Genomic DNA, 19,866 nt, shown 5'->3' with positions numbered 1-19,866 from the left:
CAGCCAAGAATATGTGATCCACAGTCTTGGGCTTTCATCCCTACAGGGAACAAGGTGGCTATTATACTGCAAAGGCATTTCTGATAGGGATCTGACTGTAATTGTTTTAGCAGATTACTGGAAAGACAAGTTTCCCAGGTCTGATACCTCTGTATATTCAACAGAGCCCTCACTGACCCACAACAGGGAACTGAGGGATGAAGCTCCCCCCAGACCACCTAACCTCCTTCTTTAGGGGTCTAAGGGGGGTGACACCTACCAATCTGTAGAGGTACATGCATTGGGTGCCTAAGGTACAGCTGCGGAGCCCACCCACCAAAGTGCTTTAGGAATAGAGACACACCTACCTCACTGGCACTTGGAGTAAGCCTGTCACCATCCTGCCCCCCCTAGAGTGTGAACCCCTGCTGCTACTAGAATCTGGTGCACATAACTATCACCACTACTTCTCTAGGTGGATAGGTGAAAGTCTACACCACACACTTGATGACCCAAAATCAGATTCTACTCAAGAATAGTGAATGGACTCTTAGGCTTATATATCTGGTAACAGCCCAAACGAGCTGGTAATAGGACATAACTGACTCAAGGGCTACAACAATCAAGACAGCACAATCTAGTAGCCCATCCAAGTATATTGAGAGAAAACAAAACAAGATAAGACTCAGCGAGCAAATATAAAACAAATCACTACAATATCTTAGTGATGGCTCGGAGACAGCAGTTGGTATCAAACCACATAAAGAAGCAGACCATGATTGCTTCTACAACTCCCCAAACTAAAGAATCAAAATCTTTCCAAAATGAAGATACAATCCTGGAATTGCCAGATGCAGAATATAAAAAACTAATTTACAGAATGCTTCAAGACATCAGGGATGACCTCAGAAATGAAATAAGGCAATCTACAGAAAAAGCCAAGGAACACACTGATAAAACAGTTGAAGAACTCAAAAAGATTATTCAAGAACATAGTGGAAAAATTAATAAGTTGCAAGAATCCATAGAGAGACAGCATTCAGAAATCCAAAAGATTAACAATAAAATTACAGAATTAAACAATGCAAAAGGAAGTCAGAGGAGCAGACTCAAGCAACTGGAATGCAGAATGGGAAATCTGGAGGACCAGGGAATTGACACCAATATAGGTGACAAAAAATCAGATAAAAGAATTTAAAAAAATGAAGAAGCCCTAAGAATCATGTGGGACTCTATCAAGAAGAATAACTTGCGTGTGATTGGAGTCCCAGAACAGGGAGAGATAACAGAAAACACAGAGAGAATAGTTGAAGATCTGCTGGCAGAAAACTTCCTTGACATCATGAAAGACAAAAGGATATCTATTCAAGATGCTCATCGAACCCCATTTAAGATTGATCCAAAAAGAAAATCACCAAGACATATTATCATCAAACTTGCCAAAAGCAAAGATAAAGAGAAAATTTTAAAAGCAGCCAGGGATAAAAGAAAGGTCTCCTACAAAGGAGAATCAATAAGAATAAGTTCAGACTACTCAGCAGAAACCATGCAGGCAAGAAGGGAATGGGATGACATATATAGAGCACTGAAGGAGAAAAACTGCCAACCAAGGATCATATATCCAGCAAAACTCTCTCTCAAATATGAAGGCGAAATTAAAACATTTATGGATAAACACAAGCTTAGAGAATTTGCAAAAACCAAACCAAAGCTACAAGAAATACTAAAGGAAATTGGTCAGAAAACCCATAATATCAGATACAAGCACAACACAAGGTCACAGAACAGAACATCCTGATACCAACTCAAATAGGGAAATCACAAAAACAAATTAAGGTTAATTTTAAAAAGAAAAAAAATGCTCAAAACAGGGAATTATTGAAGTCAATATGTAAAAGATCACAATAATCAAAAAGAGGGACTAAATACAGGTGGCATAGATCTGCCATATGGAGAGAGATACAAGGCAATATAGGACAATACGAGTTAGGTTTTTACTTAGAAAAATAGGGGTAAATATTAAGGTAACCACAAAGAGGTATAACAACTCCATAACTCAAAATAAAAACCAAGAAAAACATAACGACTCAGCAAACACAAAGTCAAATACTATGAAAATGAGGAACACACAATCTACAAAGAAAAACGTCTCAGCACAAAAAAGTAAGTAGAAAAATGAAATTGTCAACAACACACATAAAAAGGCACCAAAATGACAACACTAAACACATACTTATCTATAATTACGCTGAATGTAAATGGACTAAATCCACCAATAAAGAGACAGAGAGTCTCAGACTGGGTAAAGAAACACGATCCGCCTACATGCTGCCTACAAGAGACACACCTTAGACTTAGAGACACAAACAAACAAAAACTCAAAGGATGGAAAAAAATATCAAGCAAACAATAAGCAAAAAAGAGCAGGAGTAGCAATATTAATTTCTGACAAAATAGACTTTAAAGTTAAATCCACCACAAAGGATAAAGAAGGACACTACATAATGATTAAAGGGACAATTGACCAGGAAGATATAACCGTATTAAATATTTATGCTCCCAATGACAGGGCTGCAAGATACATAAAACAAACTTTAACATAACTGAAAAATGAGATAGACATCTCCACAATTATACTAGGAGACTTCGACACACCACTTTTGGAGAAGAACAGGACATCCAGTAAGAAGCTCAATAGAGACACGGAAGACCTAATTGCTACAGTCAACCAACTTGACCTCATTGACTTATACAGAACTCTCCACCCAACTGCTGCAAAGTATAATTTTTTTTCTAGCGCACATGGAACATTCTCCAGAATAGACCACATATTAGGTCATAAAACAAACCTTTGCAGAATCCAAAACATCGAAATATTACAAAGCATCTTCTCAGACCACAAGGCCATAAAAGTGGAAATCAATAACAGAAAAATTAGGGAAAAGAAATCAAATACTTGGAAACTGAACAATACCCTGCTGAAAAAAGACTGGGTTATAGAAGACATTAAGGAGGGAATAGAGAAATTCATAGAATGCAACGAGAATGAAAACACTTCCTATCAAAACCTCTGGGACACAGTGAAAGCAGTGCTCAGGGGTCAATTTATATCGATAAATGCACACATACAAAAAGAAGAAAGAGCCAAAATCAGAGAACTGTTCCGACAACTTGAACAAATAGAAAGTGAGCAACAAAAGAATCCATCAGGCACCAGAAGAAAACAAATAATAAAAATTAGAGCTGAACTAAATGAATTAGAGAACAGAAAAACAATTGAAAGAATTAACAAAGCCAAAAGCTGTTTTTTTTTTATTAACTTTTATTGAGCTTCAAGTGAACGTTTACAAATCAAGTCAGACTGTCACATATAAGTTTATATACATCTTACTCCGTACTCCCAGTTGCTCTCCCCCTAATGAGTCAGCCCTTCCAGTCTCTCCTTTCGTGACAATTTTGCCAGCTTCCAACTCTCTCTATCCTCCCATCCCCCCTCCAGACAGGAGATGCCAACACAGTCTCAAGTGTCCACCTGATATAAATAGCTCACTCTTCATCAGCATCTCTCTCCTACCCACTGTCCAATCCCTTTCATGTCTGATGAGTTGTCTTCGGGGATGGTTCCTGTCCTGTGCCAACAGAAGGTTTGGGGACCATGTCCGCCAGGATTCCTCTAGTCTCAGTCAGACCATTAAGTCTAGTCTTTTTATGAGAATTTGGGGTCTGCATCCCACTGATCTCATGCTCCCTCAGGGGTTCTCTGCTGTGCTCCCTGTCAGGGCAGTCATCGATTGTGGCTGGGCACCAACTAGTTTTTCTGGTCTCAGGATGATGTAGGTCTCTGCTTCATGTGGCCCTTTCTGTCTCTTGGGCTCTTAGTTGTCGTGTGACCTTGGTGTTCTTCATTCTCCTTTGCTCCAGGTGGGTTGAGACCAATTGATGCATCTTAGATGGCCGCTTGTTAGCATTTAAGACCCCAGACGCCACATTTCAAAGTGGGATGCAGAATGATTTCATAATAGAATTATTTTGCCAATTGACTTAGAAGTCCCCTTAAACCATGGTCCCCAAACCCCCGCCCTTGCTCCACTGACCTTTGAAGCATTCATTTTATCCCGGAAACTTCTTTGCTTTTCGTCCAGTCCAATTGAGCTGACCTTCCATGTAGTGACTGTTGTCCTTCCCTTCACCTAAAGCAGTTCTTATCTACTAATTAATCAGTAAAAATCCCTCTCCCTCCCTCCCTCCCTCCCCCCCTCGTAACCACAAAAGTATGTGTTCTTCTCAGTTTATACTATTTCTCAAGATCTTATAATAGTGGTCTTATACAACATTTGTCCTTTTGCCTCTGACTAATTTCGCTCAGCATAATGCCTTCCAGGTTCCTCCATGTTACGAAATGTTTCACAGATTCGTCACTGTTCTTTATCGATGCGTAGTATTCCATTGTGTGAATATACCACAATTTATTTACCCATTCATCCGTTGATGGACACCTTGGTTGCTTCCAGCTTTTTGCTATTGTAAACAGAGCTGCAATAAACATGGGTGTGCATATATCTGTTTGTGTGAAGCCTCTTGTTTCTCTAGGGTATATTCTGAGGAGTGGGATTTCTGGGTTGTATGGTAGTTCTAACTGTTTAAGATAATGCCAAATAGATTTCCAAAGTGGTTGTACCATTTTACATTCTCACCAGCAGTGTATAAGAGTTCCAATCTCTCTGCAGCCTCTCCAACATTTATTATTTTCTGTGTTTTGGATTAATGCCAGCCTTGTTGGAGTGAGATGAAATCTCATCGTGGTTTTAATTTGCATTTCTCTAATGGCTAATGATCGAGAGCATTTTCTCATGTATCTGTTAGCTGCCTGAATATCTTCTTTAGTGAAGTGTGTGTTCATATCCTTTGCACACTTCTTGATTGGGTTGTTTATCTTTTTGTGGTTGAGTTTTGATAGAATCATATAGATTTTAGAGATCAGGCGCTGGTCGGAGATGTCATAGCTGAAAATTCTTTCCCAGTCTGTAGGTGGTCTTTTTACTCTTCTGGTGAAGTCTTTAGATGAGCACAGGTGTTTGATTTTTAGGAGCTCCCAGTTATCTGGTTTCTCTTCATCATTTTTGGTAATGTTTTGTATTCTGTTTATGCCTTGTATTAGGGCTCCTAAGGTTGTCCCTATTTTTTCTTCCATGATCTTTATCGTTTTAGTCTTTATGTTTAGGTCTTTGATCCACTTGGAGTTAGTTTTTGTTCTTGGTGTGAGGTATGGGTCCTGTTTCATTTTTTTGCAAATGGATATCCAGTTATGACAACACCATTTGTTAAAAAGACTATCTTTTCCCCAATTAACTGACACTGGGCCTTTGTCAAATATCAGCTGCTCATATGTGGATGGATTTATATCTGGGTTCTCAATTCTGTTCCATTGGTCTATGTGCCTGTTGTTGTACTAATACCAGGCTGTTTTGACTACTGTGGCTGTATAATAGGTTCTGAAATCAGGTAGAGTGAGGCCTCCCTCTTTCTTCTTCTTTTTCAGTAATGCTTTGCTTATCCGAGGCTTCTTTCCCTTCCATATGAAGTTGGTGATTTGTTTCTCTATCACCTTAAAAAATGACATTGAAATTTGGATCAGAAGTGCATTGTATGTATAGATGGCTTTTGGTAGAATAGACATTTTTACTATGTTAAGTCTTCCTATCCATGAGCAAGTTATGTTTTTCCACTTAAGTATGTCCTTTTGAATTTCTTGTAGTAGAGCTTTGTAGTTTTCTTTGTATAGGTCTTTCACATCCTTGGTAAGATTTATTCCTAAGTATTTTATCTTCTTGGGGGCTACTGTGAATGGTATTGATTTGGTTATTTCCTCTTCGATGTTCTTTTTGATGATGTAGAGGAATCCAAGTGATTTTTGTATGTTTATCTTATAACCTGAGACTCTGCCAAACTCTTCTATTAGTTTCAGTAGTTTTCTGGAGGATTCCTTAGGGTTTTCTGTGTATAAGATCATGTCATCTGCAAATAGAGATAATTTTACTTCCTCCTTGCCAATCTGGATGCCCTTTATTTCTTTGTCTAGCCTAATTGCTCTGGCTAGGACTTCTAGCACAATGTTGAATAAGAGCGGTGATAAAAGGAATCCTTGTCTGATTCCTGTTCTCAAGGGAAATGCTTTCAGGTTCTCTCTATTTAGAGTGATGTTGGCTGTCGGCTTTGCCCTTTATTATGTTGAGGAATTTTCCTTCAATTCCTATTTTGGTGAGAGTTTTTATCATAAATAGGTGTTGGACTTTGTCAAATGCCTTTTCTGCATCAATTGATAAGATCGCGTGGTTTTTGTCTTTTATTTATGTGATGGATTACGTTAATGGTTTTTCTAATATTAAACTAGCCTTGGATGTGGACAGGTTGAACATACTGGGAGAGCAGGCTAGGTCCCTGTGTTCCACTTATTTGAGGATATCAGTAGGCAAGGTGACCTCACTCAGCATTTATGGTCCCTCTCTGGATGTGTTCATTCATAGATATCTCTTTATTCTAACCCTGAGAAACATCACAAGTGCCTGAGGGAGAAACTGGAGATGAAAGGGCAAAGACTTCTGGCTGTACCGGTTCCCCATAAGCAGAGAATATCGGATAGATTATCTGGATGGTCTTAGAAACTGTTTATTGACGTGGGAAACCATCAGGGATACGTGAGTGTCGAAATCAACATCTATCACTGGCGGCAGTGTCACAGGTAACCCAGTATTTAGGCTCAGGCTGACCTTGGCTGTCTTCTGTCCCAGGCAAGAGCCGTAATTGTTCAAAGGAAATGATGACACTTGGGCACTGGCGGACATTATTTTTTTCATCAACACGGGGGTCACAGTGAGGGTCAGCAGGCCAGGTGAAGGCCAAGTAGGTGGGGCTAAAGCTTCTGTCCCAGTCACCATGGAGACAGCCACGGCAGACTGGGCAGAACTTCTGTTGGGACTGGTCACAAACACTGAGCCAATAAGAGAGGTCCGCCCCTAACTGGCCAGTTCCTTAGAGTCCTCTATTTTGTCCATTGATACTCAGTAGCCTCTTCTGGCTTTGGCCACAGGAATTGAGTACACCCAGGGAATATCTTTACTTCTGGCAACCCCTGATGTGGACATTTTCAAGACACTGGGAGAGCAGACAAAGTACCTCTTTTCCACCTACTTGAGAATATAGGGTTACTATGAGTCAGAACTGACTCGACGGCACTGGGTTTTTTTTGTTTTTTTTTTTTTGAGGATATCAGTAGGCAAGGTGGCCTTATTTAGCATCTATGGTCCCTTTCTGTATGTGGTCCCTTGGAGAGTTCTCTTCATTCTACCCCTGAGACACATCACAAGTACGAGGGGCCTGAGAGCCTGGAGATGATAGGGGGAAGGCTTCTGGCTGTACTGGTTCCCCACAGGCAGAGAATAGTAGGTAGTCTATCTGGATGGTTTCAGATACTGTTGACTTACATGGGAAAGTCACCACTCGTGGACCTGGCCAGGTGGAGCTTGTGGGCAGATGCAACCTCTCTGGCGACTAATAATTCCGCTGATCCTTTGTATGGTGAAAACCCCCCTGCCAAGTGGGATGGGCAGAGAACATTGACCCACACCTGCCAGGAGCCTCTCCTGGAACTAAAGGTCCCAACCTGGTCTCAACCTTGTCACCCTCTCAGCACACACCTTGCATGCACACATAATTCTGCCTTTCTCCATCAGTGCCTTATCCTACTAGGAAAAACAGCATGCCACTCAGTCAAAGGCGGTACAGCCCAAATGAAGTGAAACTGCCATTTTCCAGTTTTTGCTCCCGACAGGTCCACTGCCTCTGGTGGAACACTGTGTATGTGGCCTTCCTCCAAGGACAAGGCCGAAATCCTGGCAGCAAGGGCCCCAGTAGTCCAGCGGTTTGCCACATAAAGGAGGGATCCTTGGGCCCTTGACTGGCTCGTCATTTGTCTCCACGACGTCCACTAGTGGCCCTGGCCTTTGGCCGGTGCCTCATTGAACATGTGCTCCCTAGCGATATTTCTCTACCCGTCACTGTCATTCTGCCACCAGCGGATATGTAACTGTGGAAGTCACCATCTATCACTGGCAGCAGTGTCACAAGTCACTATAGATCTAGGCACAAGCTGACCTTAGCTGTCTTCTGCCCCAAGCAAGTGCCCGAATCCTTTATCCCAGATGGTGACTCCTGGGACATAGCGGACACTAATCTTTATCAAAACAGAGGGCCGGGTGAGGGTCGGCAGGCCAGGTGAAGTCTGGGTTGGCGTGGCTAAGGCTTGTTCATCATCACCACGGAGACAGCTACTGGAAGAGCGGGTGCAGCTTCTGAGGGGCTCGGTAACATGTACTGAGCCAATGGGAGAGATCTGGACCTCCTGGCCAACGACATAGGGCCCTCCATTGTGAGCTATGACACTTAGTGGCCACCTCTGGCTGTGGCCACACGATTTCAGCACAACCTGGTAAAGGTTATGCAGGCAGATGGGAGCCTCTGGTGTGGAGAGATTCAGGGCATTGGGAGAGCAGGCCAGGTACCTCTTTTCCACTTTCCTGAGGATATCAGTAGGCAAGGCATCCCCACTCAGCATCTCTTGCCTCTCTCTGTCTCTGTATGTGTTCATGCTACAAAATCTCTTCATTCTACCTCAGAGACACATCACAGCTTGGAGTGTCTGAGAGAGTAGAGATCAAAGGGTGGAGGCCTCTGGCTGTATTGCTTGCCTATGGGCAGAGAAGAGCAGGTAGTTTGTGTAGAAGGTCTTGATTGTTGAGAGGAGCTATACCACAGGCAGACCCTGGCCTGGTGACTCCTGCAGGCAGATGGAAACTTTGTGGAGAGTACTAAATTTGGCTGACACATGGTACGGAAAAACTTGGCCAAGGGGAACGGGCAGAAAACACTGACACATACCTACCAGAGGCCTAGCTTGGGTCTGTAGATCACACTCTGGTCTCCAACTTGTCATCTCAGCACACACCTTACCTGCACACATCAAACCTGCCTTCCTTCATGAATGCCTTCTCCTGCTGGGAAATACAGCATGGCAAACTCCACCAAGGAGAGTACAGGAAAAGACAACTGAAACTACCATTTTCCAAATTTTGCTGTCTGCCGGTCCACAGCCTCCGGTGACACACTGCACATGTGTCAGGTCTCCTAAGACAAGGCCGAAATCCTGGCAGCCAGGGCAACGGTATTCCAGTGTCTGTGGATGTGGGGATATGGATGACCTGGTTGCCATGTACAGGAGGGTGCCCTGGGCCCTAGACAGGCTCCCACTTGAGCTCCATGACGTCTGCTTTTTTTCATGACCTTTGGCCCTTGCCCCCGTGACTATGTGCTCTCTAACTCCATTCCTCCTCCAACCACTCTGAATCTGCCACCAGGGGATAAGTGAACATGGAAATCAATACCTATCACTTGCGGCAGTGTCACAGGTCACTAGGTATCTAGACTCAGAGTGACCTTGGCTGTCTTCTGCCCAAGGAAAGGGCCCTAATCCTTCAAATGAAATGATGACACTTGGGCACTCGTGGACATTATTTTTTTCATCAACACAGGGGTCTGTGTGAGGGTCAACAAGCCAGGTATTCCAGGTCAAGGACAAGTGGGCGGGGCTAAGGCTTCTTTCCCTATTTCCATGGAGACAGCCACTGGAAGATAGGGCGGAACTTCTGATGAGATGGGTCACAAACACTGAGCCAATAGGAGATGTCCACCCTAACTGGCCAATTCCGCAGAGTCCTCCATTTTGTCCACTGACACTCAACTGCCTCTTCTGGCATTGACCTCGGAAATTGAGCACACCCAGGGAATATCCTTACATGTGACAAACCCTGATGTGGACAGGTTCAAGACACTGGGAAGGTAGGCCAAGTGCCTTTTTTCCACTTACTTGAGGATATCAGTGGGCAAGGTGTCCTTATTCAGCGTCTGTGGTCCCTCTCTGTATGCATTCCTTCAGAGAGTTCTCTTCATTCCACCCTGAGAAACATCACAAGTACCAGTGCTTCACAGAGAGCCTGGAGACGATAGGGGGAAGGCTTCTGGCTGTACTGGTTCCCCATGGGCAGAAAATAGCACGTAGTCTATCTGTATGGTCTTAGATACTATTGACTTACACAGGAAATTCACCACGGATGAACCCTGGCCAGGTGGAGCTTGCAGGCAGATGCAAGCCTCTCTGGCAACTAGTAATTCTGCTGATCCTTTGTATGGCAAAAAAACCCTGCCAAATGGAATGGGCAGATAACATTGACCTATACCTGCCAGGCATCTCTCCTGGGACTAAAAATGCCAACCTGGTCTCATCCTCATAGCCTTACAAGCACAGACCTTGCCTGCACATATAATTCTGCCTTTCTCCGTGAATGCCTTATCCTGCTAGGAAAAATAGCATGCCACTCAGTCAAAGGCAGTACCGCCCAAATGAAGTGAAGCTGCCATTTTCTGATTTTTGTTCCCGACAGGACCACTGACTCCGGTGGAACACTGCTTATGTAGCTGCCCTCTGAAGACAAGGCCAAAATCCTGGCAGCCAGGGTGCCAGCAGTCCAGTGGTTTCTGGATGTGGGGACATGGATGACCTGTTTGCCACATACAGGAGGGAGCCTTGGGCACTAGACTGGCTCGCCATTCAGCTCCGCGACGTCCACTACTGGCCCTGGACTCTGGTGCCTCCGTGAATGTGTGCTCTCTAGCCATATTTCCCGTCCTGTCACTATTATTCTGCCACCAGTGGATATGTGATCGTGGAAATCACCATCACTGGTAGCAGTGTCACAAGTCACTAGAGTTCTAGGCACAAGCTGACCTTGGCTGTCTTCTGCCCCAGGCAAGGGCGTGAATCCTTTATCCCAGATGGTGACACCTGGGCCGTGGTGGACATTAATTTTTATGAACACTGAGGTCTGGGTCAGGTCAGCAGGCCAGGTGAAGGATGGGTGTGAGGGGATAAAGCTTGTTCACCATCACCATGTTTTCAGTCCCTGGAAGAGTGGGCACAGGTTCTGAGGGGCCAGGTCAGAAGTACTAAGCCAATGGGAGAGATCTGGCCCACCTGACCTATGACATAGCACCCTCCATTGTGACCTATGACACTTAGTGGCCACCTCTGGCTGTGGCCACATGATTTTACCACAACCTGGGAAAAGCTAAGCAGGCAGATGGGAGCCCCTGGTGCAGAGAGGTTCAGGGCATTGGGGGAGCAGGCCAGGTACCTCTTTTCAACTTTCCTGAGCATATCAGTAGGTAAGGCATCCCCACACAGCATCTCTGGCCTCTCTCTGTCTCTGTATGTGTTGTTCCTACAAAATATCTTCATTCTACTCCACAGACACATCACAACTTGGAGTGTCTGAGAGAGTAGAGATGAAAAGGTGGAGGCCTCTGGCTGTACTGCTTGCCTATGGGCAGAGAAGAGCAGGCAATCTATGTAGAAGGTCTTGATAGTAGTGATTGTTGAGGGGAGCTACATACCACAGGCAGACCCTGGCCTGGTGAAGCTTGCAGGCAGATGGAAGCCTTTGCGGAGAATACTAATTTGGCTGAGACATGGTATGGAAAAACCAGGCCTAGGGGAATGGACAGAAAACACTGAAACATACCTGCCAGACGCCTAGCCTGGGTATGAAAATCCCATCCTAGTCTCTACAGTGTCATCTTCTCAGCACATACCTTGCCTGTACACATCAAATCTGCCTTTCTCCATGAATGCCTTCTCCTGCTAGGAAAAAGAGCATGTCACTCAGCCAAAGGAGAGCACAGGCAAAGTCAACTGAAGCCCCCATTTTTAAGATTTTGCCCTCTGCTAGTCCACAGCCTCCGGTGGCACACTGCATGTGCGTCACATCTCGGAAGACAAGGCTGAAATGCAGCCATCCAGGGCCTCAGCTGTCCAGAGTCTGCGGATGTGGGCATATGTATCACCTGTTTGCCACGTACAGGAGGGAGGCTTGGGCCCTAGACTGGCTCTGCTTGAGCTCCACAACGTCAGGTATTTTCCCTGACCTTTGGCCCGTGCCCTCATGAGTGTGTGATCTCTAGCTACACTTCTCCGACCACTCTGAATCTGTCACCTGCGGATAGGTGAGCATGGAAATCAACATCTATCATTGGTGACAGTGTCACAGGTCACTAGGTGTTTAGGCTCAGGCTGACCTTGGCTGTCTTCTGCCCCAGGCAAGGGCTCTGATCCTTCAAAGGAAATGAGGACACTTGGTCATTGGCCTACATCCTTTATTTCATTCGCACAGCGTTCTGGATGAGGGTCAAGAGGCCAGGTAGGCCAGGTGAAGGTCCACTGCAGGGGCTAAGGTTTGTTTCCCAATCACCGTAGTGGCAGCTACCAGAAGACTGGGTGGAACTTCTGATGGGACAGGTCACAAACACTGAGGCAATAGGAGAATTCCGGTCTAACTGGCCAGTTCCGCAGAGTCCTCCATTTCGTCTGTGGACACTCAACTGCCTTTTTCTGGCTTTGGCCACAGGAATTAAGCACACCCAGAGAATATCTTTAAGACAGGTAGCAAAGGCCCTGAGATCGGAGTGTGACTCTTTGAGAAGTAGCAAAGAGGCTGCTATGGTTATAAGACAGGGGTCAAAGGCCTGAGATTAGAGGGTGCCTGTTTGAGAAATAACAAAGAGACTGGTGTGGTTAGAGGAGAAGCAAGTAAAAGAGAAATAGACTGTATTATAAGAGAGGAAATAGGGGCTGAGTGTGGAACCTAGAGACTTCGTAAGATAAGGAACCGAAGGGCCCCCTTCTGACTTTCAGAAGCAGCTGGAGAAAACCAGACCCAGGGACATGTGCAGAACATACACGTGTGACCTTCCACCAGGGGCGGTGAGGGGCTACAGCCCCAGCCAGGGAATTGAACCCAGAGAGCGGGAGACTGCACAGGTGTGACACCCCATAATAAGTCCTGCTACGAATGTCAGAGGCCTCCAGGACAGGAGCCATCTTGGGAAGCTGCTGCGGCTGCACCTTAGTTAACATACCCCTGGCCTGAGCCTATGAATAAACATGGATCTCTTCCTGCTCAAGAACTTTTAAAAACTCGGGCCTGTCTTTTGTTCTGTGAGATGAGGGTAAGCCTTGCTCTAGGCTCTCCTTGTCTCCGCTTGCGAGACTCTTCAAAAATGCTTCGCTCTTGTGGAAAACTACATGCCTTACCTGCTCATTCTTGACCAGTAAGGGGCAAGAACCTTATTCCGGTAACAATTTTGGTGAGCCAGGAGGCACAAAGGGATCCTTTGCGTCCCGTTCTTGGACCCAAGGCAGTGGAGAGGAGAATTGCCTGACCCTGGTGGTGAAGGAAGCAGCTGCTGAGACTGATTTATTCTCGTGTTTCTCCACCGGATAAGGACTTCTCCCCTTTACTCCTCATGGCCCGACCTTAGTTTCATTTTCCTCCCAAGCAAACTTCCTGTTGTTGCGTCTGTTTTTCCTTGGAAATGTGAAGTACAATGATGAGGGCTCAAAAGCAATCCAAGTGGCAGATGAGTCGTCACCCGGGTAAGGCCACCCGGGAGTCCTCCATGGACGGGTGTCTCATACTATGGGGGCTGGAGGCACTAGTGAAGGGTGAAACATCCCCAGAGTGACGGGCCTAAACTGACCCTAGGGACCAAGGGATACCTTCTAAAGGGTCTCCAGTGCGACAGGTCATTTGACCCTAGGGACCAAGAGATACCTTAAACCTTAGGGACTGGGGATCTCCCCATCAGAAATTACTACAGAAAGGTCTCAGCATTGTCCCCAGTGAGATGGGTCATTTGACCCTAGGGACCAAGGGACATATTCCACGGAGCATCCCCAGAGCGATGGGCTCTCAAGCCCTAGGGACCAAGGGACACCTTCTGTTTGACCCCAGGGAGTAAGGAATTTCTGACCTGTTGGTAGTGCATTCTTGGCAGGAACTGCAGCCTGCCCCTTTTCCTCTCTTTGCTCTCCTCTCAAGCCGACCTTTTGCCCAGCCACTTGTTCCAGTCGTCTTTTTTTGCGTCTGGATATTGTCTGCCTCTATTTTAGATGGTACACCGTGTTTCTGGGGGAATGGATGTAGAGGTCTCTGTTTAGATGGAGAGATTGAAGCCCGTTTCTTCTGTATTGGGGTTAAGAGGTATCCGGAAAATCAAAGTGGAGATTCAGATATGCCTAATAATGTGTTAGGCCTCACTGAGCCATTTCGGACTTGTCTAGTCGGAGCTTTCTCTGTTTGTCTTATATGTGACCGGGGCTGTATTGGGAGATTGAGGCTGTGAGGTTGTCTCAGTCGCCTCTGTGTCTTATGTGTAATGTGTGTGTTGTATAGAAACTAATTGGTGAAGAAAAATTCAGGTTGAATTGGAGCATGCTTGTAGAGATTTCTGAGAATTTGCTGATTGGGCTGTTTACTGGGCAATTGGTCATCTTTTGCTGTAGGTGGTTTGAAGAAAAAAGGTAATTTTGTCTTAAAGGAAAAGTAGCTTCAGAACAGCAAAAGAGAAAGAAATTGTTGTCTTTTGCCTTTCAAAATGTCTGGAATTGGGATTACTCCCTCCAGCTTCCAGTCTCCCTAGCTACCAATTGGATTCCTTTACAAAATTGCTAAAGGGCTTTGGTATTTACTGGGTAGATAGCCTTTCAAAATGCCTCTGTATATAAATGAATCCGAATGGGCTCATCTTGTCTTCTACCTAGAGTTAAAAGGTATGTAGGGTGGGGCAGTATCAGACCTCCTTAGCCCCCAGCCCTCAGCTGCCAAGGCCACAATGGAACATGTCTGAAATGGCCTGGAGAAATGTTAATTGGTCAGTTATGCAGGAACCTTGTGGTTTCCAAAGCCAGTTGATAAAATTAAATTGGAAAATATGAGAAATAGTAAAAGTCGAATGAAAATTTGGAATATTTAAAGAAACTTTATTTCAATTAGTTATGTTTTATCTTTCAGGTAATTTATTGATGTTAAATTGAATCTGCTTCTAAGACAAAGGTTCAGTCTGTCATGAGAATAAGATTCCTGAGTCAGAAACCAAGCCATATGGCTTTAAGAAAAACTAAGGTTTTTAAAGATCTTTGGGTTAAATAACTATTGTTTCTTGGTAACTTACGATAAACTCCTGACAAGTTTGAAAGCCACAAAAATTTTCATAAAGAAAAAGTCCTAAAAAGGTTTATTTAATATGATATAAATTACATGGAACATGTTTTTAAAGTCGTAAGAAGTGCCTGATTCTTTCTTTTTGGGTTGTTGCTAACTTCGTTGATTTATCTTTGGAGTCTAACCCCATTAAAAGCCAATGGTTTGACTGCAGAATTCACATCATTTACCTATGAAGTGATTTTTGTTGCTGTTCAGGTATTTAGAGCCTTAATGGTCTTGGTATATTCTTGATATATCCTGACTGCATGGTGTTGTGTCTCAATATTATGCGTTACATCTGAAGTTCTTTAAAAATATGGTTAATGGTTCGTACCTGATTTCTGTCAGGTCTTTTATTATCAAGGATTATGTATTACCAATTAATCATGCCTATATTAAGTTTTTGTCAGCTACAGATAAGTTTTTACTTTACTGATTTCCTGAAAACACTTGACCAAAATATCTAAACTAAACGGCACTATGGGTTTTATGCGAGAATACTCCTGATGCTTTAAGGTCCGACTTTCTGGAGATAAGAAACCATATTCCTCTTTTCTCCTAAATTATCTAACTAGTGGGTTTAAATATTGTAACTCTTGAATTAAAAGTTCTTGTTGACAAACTTAACAAAGTTGTGGATATCATGACCAGAAAGGTGTCTGAAATTTGCCCCATGAGTTTACAAATTAGAATAGCAATCTTAGGCTTGGCAGAATGCTGAGGCACATGAAAAACAGTTACTGATGCTGCTTATGCGTGAACAAACACCTCAGGAAATTTGTTTCCTTGGTTCAAAGGCCTTAGAGTCATGGTTTTGAAACAGGCTGCTCAGCCATATTTTGAACCGTACCTGAGCCATTTTTTCTCTTCTTCCTTCTTTCTCTTCTTTCCCTCCGCCAGCCCATCCTTGCCTCCAAGTAAGATCCTGATGGTTAAGTGTTAACCAATGTTTCCTCTAAGACTGTGGAAAACAAGTGATATTGATCTAAGCCTGTCAAATAAGACAAAGGATGGCGCCAGCTACGCCCTGAGCTGATGGGATAATGGCAGGAAAAGATCAACACGTTTGAGAAAGGACCATCAAAACCAAACAAGAAAAAGAGCGCACATTCCACAAGTCCCTAAAACTTATCGCCCCTTTTCCCTTAAAAACCCGAACCCATCTGTAGTCTGGTGAGACAGACGACTTTAGGAGGAGATCATTCCCCTCTGTCTCCATATACCGGTATATCTAATAAAGCTCTTGCTACCCACCTCACCCCGTCTCAAGAATTGGCTATCTGCGGCAGGCGGCTCTAACTTGTGAAATTGCAGTAACAGTTTCAGTGGTAAATTCAGACAATTAGCCTAATGTTAGCGTTTCTATTCTACCTCCTGATTTGCTGTAAGGTGCCTGAGATCTTAAAAAGAGATAGTATTGAATATTTTTAATCAAAGATTCTATAACAAGATCATGCCATGAAAGACTTGTACATAATTCTCTTAGAATCCAGATTTCTGACTTTCATAGAAGTTGGGGCAACCCACACAGGCCATAGCCTTTGGGTATCCTTTTATAAACAATTGTCCAGATAAACTAGCAAGATGATTTTGCTCTGGGCATTGTGCTTTTTTTGAAGAATTCAGTCTGTTTTGAAAAACTGACTCCAAAGATTAGACTGAGTTATGTTTAGGGTAAATATGCAGAAAATTATGTATCTTAAACCAGATTCTCAGAGATCAACCTCATGGCACAGACTTCATCTTGTCTTAGATTCCAGTTCTGCTTCTGAATAAGCGATCCATGACTGTTAATAGGTAAACCAAAGAGGGACAGCTTGCCCTCAGTGAGAATGCTTAGTATGTTTTAGATGGATTAACAGAAGGCCTCCAACAAGAAAAGCCAATGGTGAAAACTTAGTTGTCACATGTAAGTTTTTGTATATTTTCTGTTTTCTCTGGACAAACTTTGTGTGTTGAAGGTAATGTTAAGTTTATCATCCTTTGTAAAACAAGAGTCAGAAGAAAGCCCATTGGTCCAACACTCAGGGTATGGTTGGTAACTTTAATTCCTATTTATGGTATATTTACATTGGAGAAATCTTTAAGAAATTTATGCAAAAAAAAAAAAGAAAGATTAGAGAGTGTGTAGAAGACCCTGAGAGATTTAAGGATGAGTTCGTGAAATGCAGCTTGAATTTTAATCTGACCTAGAGAGATGTGATGGTCATTTTAACTCACTGTTGTAGTACGGATGAAGACACTAAGATCCTGACTAAGGCTAGAGGAGGACAGACAGACGGTGGTAACTGGCCACAACCAACACATGTTATTTTCAGACTGGGAGGAGAAACAGTCCCCAATGCGGAGCCAAATTGGGATTACAATAGAGATGGTACAAAAAAAAAAAAAAGAAAAAAAAAGCCAACTCTTTAGTTCCATGTGTAATAGGCAAGATTTAGAAGCGTATAGCCAAGCCTGTTAATTATAATAGGGTAAAAGAAATTACCCAGACAGAAGAGAACTCAGCAGGCTGATTGAGGCTTTTAAGAAATAGTCTGACCCTGAGTGTCCAAAAGAAAAGACTTTGCTAACTATGATTAAAAAGAAACTGCAAAAGATAGAGGCAGAACCCCAGATGCCACTCTCATGACTGGTTGAGGAAAACTTTAAGGTCTTTAAGAGCAGGGAACTGGAAGCAGAAGAGAAGATGAAGAAAAAGTCCTGATTGTTGGCAGTAGCACATCAGGACCCACCTCGAGGTAACCCAACGGGATCTTAAAGACGAAGGCCTCCACAAGAATTTCTTCATAGGCTGGTGAGTATCAAGCCAGACCAATGTGGGTATTGAAAAAAGGAGAGGCCATTAAGGTGGATTGTCCTGAGTGTTCTATAACAGGGTACCCAGTTGACTTCCACCAGAAGCCAGTACAGGCAGGCCCACAGTGCCTGATGTCCCTCTTGGAAGAGAAGGAAGAGTAGCCCTATCGACAAGGCCCAGAAGTCCACTCAGCTCCGGCCAGAAGACCATCACTATTTCTGCAACGGAGCCTTGGGTTACTCTTGACATGGGAGGTAAGGAGACTGAATTTTTGCTAGACACGAAAGCTACCTTCCCTGTTTTAACCCAAAATCCAGTCATGACTGTATAATCATCGGGGTTGACAGAAAGCTTAAGGTAAACAACTTTACTTTTCCCCTTTCCTGTGGTGGGCCAAAGAATGTAAAAAACAAAAGAGGGGGAGGTCAAGATACTTGGTGGGCAGTGCAGAAAACATTCCCCTCTATTACTCCGTTTCTACCCTTTTGGGGCCCACCTCCTAGATACCCCAGAGTTAAACTTAAAAGTGTGCCAAACTTTGAACCCTGCCACCCTTTTATACAATTATCAGCCAGACTGGTATTATTGAGACAAGAGCTTTACCACCAGAAACGTCAGCCCAAAAAGCTAACTGCCCTGGTGCGTGCCCTAAGAGAAAAGAAGGGTTTTTTCTTAGGATGAGACAGGATGGATGAAGAATGATGAGAGAATATATGTTCCTGAGCACTTATTATGGAAAATAGTAAAAGCGTTCCATGATGCCACACACTATGGCAGGGATGCCCTCCTAAGACTATTGTCTAAATGTATAAAAAGAAAAGGGCTATTAAAACAAATAGTTCCCTGATTTAGACCACTAAGGTCTTTCCGTGACAGAAGCCACGGTAGTGTCTACAGCCTTAACGGGAGGAATAATATTATTCACGTTCGGCCCCTGCCTGTTTAAGCTTTTAGTCAGGCCAAGCTCCTGGTCATGCAAGGCTACCAACTGATTCCCTAAGATGGGGTACTGATAGTAACTTAGATCAGGTAGTGAAAGACTTCTGCTCCGTTAGGAAAAACAATGCCCCAGTCCAGCAAGAAGAAGTTACAGAAGCAGAGACCTTCATCCACATTCCCATAAAGATTCATGGGGTTGAACCTCTCGGGGGAGTAAGACAAGTGAGCAAAGGCCTGAGATTAGAGGGTGCCTGTTTGAGAAATAGTGAAGAAACTGGTGTGCTTAGAGGAAAAGAAAGTAAAAGAGAAATACACTACATTATAAGAGAGGTAATAGGGGGATGAGTGTGGAACCCAGAGACTTTGTAAGACAAAGAACAGAGGGACCCACAAATCTGCAAAGTAACAAGATATAGGCCAGGGTGCAAAAACAAAGCCATTCCCCAGAGGAACGGAGCAGGCAGGGTATCTAAAAACAGCTCACAAACTTCTTTAAAGTTGCATTTCAGAAAAAGCTGGAGAAAACCAGGCCCAAGGACATGCACAAAACATCCACCTGTGACCGCTGTGAGACCTTCCACCAGCGGCAATGAGGGGCTACAGACCCAGCCAGGGAATAGACCCCGGAGAGCAGGAAAATGCCCAGGCGTGACATCCCATAATACGTCCTGCTACGAATCCCAGCAGCATCCAGTACAGAAGCCATCTTGGAAAGCTACTACCCAAGCACCTTAGTTAACATATCTCCACCTACACCTATAAGTACACACAAACCTAATCCTGCCAAAGAACATTTAAAAACTCAGGCCATTCTTTTATTCTGAGAGATCAGGGTAGGCCATTGCTCTAGACCCTCCTCATCTCCAATTACAAGCATCTCTGATAAAACTACATGCCTTATATACTCATTACTGACCAGCGAGAGGCAAGAACCTTATTCCAGTAACATCCTCATGGGTGGAAACCCCTGCTGTGGACAGGTTTGACACACCTGGAGAG

This window comes from Loxodonta africana, unplaced genomic scaffold (assembly GCF_030014295.1).
Source record: "Loxodonta africana isolate mLoxAfr1 unplaced genomic scaffold, mLoxAfr1.hap2 scaffold_31, whole genome shotgun sequence".
Taxonomy (NCBI): domain Eukaryota; kingdom Metazoa; phylum Chordata; class Mammalia; order Proboscidea; family Elephantidae; genus Loxodonta; species Loxodonta africana.
Note: the sequence above shows the minus strand (reverse complement) of the source record.